Genomic DNA, 2,304 nt, shown 5'->3' on the forward strand with positions numbered 1-2,304 from the left:
TTCAGTCTCTTCTGTCTTGTGCAGTATAGCTTTATTGTTTTGTCCATCATATCCCCATCTGCCACCTATCCCAACAGATCAATCAATCAAGCAGGGAATTGTTAAGCGCACTACTCACCCATGAGGGTCTCAAGGAACTGGGGGGGTGGGGGAGAGAGGCTGAGGGTAAGCAGCTCCGGTCAGTCGAAGAGCCAGGTCTTGACGGTCTTCCTGAAGATGTGCAGAGAGGGGGCGCGTCTGGGACTGGAGTGCTTCAAATCCTGGCCGATACTTTAACTTCCTTGCCCCTATTTTGCCACAGATTACCTTTCAGCTGCTCCTTCATACAAGTTGATTTCTGATTTGTTGGAGGGAGCCATGCATGTGTCACTCTCCCCTCATTGGTTATCATCTCCAAATCCACCTGGGGTTTTCAAGTGTAGCCTTCAAACTAGCTGAACCATCCATCCACCATTTTGGACCACATTGGGGGAGACTTGCATACAGGTAGCTGTGTAAACTTAAGAAGTACAGAGTTTGTCACTCAAACTCTACACCAAAGAGAGAAGAATACGAGTAAAGACAGGCGGCTGAAGCCTCGGAGTCTTAGGCCGATGACTCCCTTCTTGGTATTAGTTCCCAGGATATTGCTGTCCTTTCCTCTGGTTGGTCAATAACAGACCAAGATGCTAAGGTCCCATCACTGGCCTCTGGTCAGAACTATGAGCCTGCACTCACTACACTGACCGGCATCGACAATCCTTACACCACATGCATTTGAAGGCTTAACGTTTGAGATCCTCACACATAACCTGCACGCCAAAGACCCAGGGCCTGAAGTGCATATATGGCGGAGAGTCAGGGGTTGAGCGCCTGAAAACCCTTCACTGGCTGCTGGCAAACCCCCAGAAACTGAAGCATTAAAAGCCTGAAATTCCTACATACAAATTCTGAGTCAAGGAGATCCAGAACTGTTCTCAGAGGGAACTAGTCCCTGCTCTTCCTCTGGTATCCCTACAGAGGGAGCAGACAAGTTCAAGATGTAATCATGGCTGCCCTAAAATCACATTGTCAAACCGAAGATTTTAAAGAAAAGAACCAAGAAGATAGTTCGTCACCAGTCTGATCACTGCGTGAGGAGTAAGCGTAACAGCGACAAACCAAGGTTTTGATACGCGGGCATGAAGGAGGTTTAGAGGTCAGATCCTTCTGTCTGATGTTGGTTATGGCAGCAGTGCAGACCTCAAGCATATGGTCACTGTTTCTGGCACACAGTAGAAGGAACTAGAGGTGCTCTTGACGAGTAACAAGTTATTTTGTGAAGTAGATGCCCAAAGGGTTTGTCGAAAACAGACAAGACCTTTGTAGCGAGGGCCGCCAAGCTGGCCATCAATCTCGCAAATCCAAACACCAGATTGTGGCGCAAGCAGACTGAGTTTGGTTTCCTCTTCCTCTGATGCTGGTATCTGTCAAAAATTGTAAAATAACCAAAAAAGATCTGAAACTCTCATAATAGTTATCTGTGAGCCTGAATTCTTGCACATGATGCAGGTCAATGACCACATACTTCAGAACAGCTGTTTAATTCCTCATACTCTCCAATCTGGTTGGTGGTAATGCCCCACTCCATGTCCCCCCGTACTCCACAGGGCAGGCTGCAGCATGTCTTATCCAGGGCTCAAAGAAATATGATCACATCCCCCCCATCCTAATGGAACTCCATGCTGGCTTGAGCCATCTTTAAAACCAGCTGCATCACTTACAAAGCCATCACGACCAACCCCCCTGCGTACCTTGCAGAAAACCTCACCCACCATCTCTGGTGGATCACAGCCCACCTGCAGCCGAGACACCATCAGACTCCAGACTAAAATGTAAAAGCAAAAAAAAAAAGAGAGACAGCAATCATTTTCTGGGAACAACATCCCTGTGTACATCAGGAGGGCCCCAATACTGCTCTCATTTAGGGGAGAGTTGAAGACACACCTCTTAAAAGACCACTACATTACAACCCATTAACCATCCACATAGCAGCTCCCCCTTACTTGTTGACTTTATGCTTGTCTTTGACCATGTGCCGCCCTCCACTGCCTTTCGGCTAGGTTTGCACTATAGAAATGCCTTATACATACGCACATACACAGGCCTAAAATACTTTTCATGGCTGTCAGTCGAAGACCATGAGCCTGACATACACTGGCTGCCAGTCAAAGACAACAAGCCTGAAACGCTTACACTGGCCGTCACTGAAAGACCACCAGCCTGAAATACCTACAGTGGCTGTTACGAGTTGACCACAAGGCTGACATATATATTTGAGCTGTT

At 47.4% G+C, this 2,304-nt stretch overlaps 1 pseudogene; it reads left to right on the forward strand.

Moving 5' to 3' along the window:
- The first annotated feature begins 1,043 nt into the window (after nt 1-1,043).
- Nucleotides 1,044-1,436, forward strand: LOC146782932 (large ribosomal subunit protein eL32 pseudogene; annotated as a pseudogene).
- Nucleotides 1,437-2,304: the final 868 nt, after the last annotated feature.

This window comes from Triturus cristatus, chromosome 12 (genome assembly GCF_964204655.1).
Source record: "Triturus cristatus chromosome 12, aTriCri1.1, whole genome shotgun sequence".
Lineage (NCBI taxonomy): Eukaryota > Metazoa > Chordata > Amphibia > Caudata > Salamandridae > Triturus > Triturus cristatus.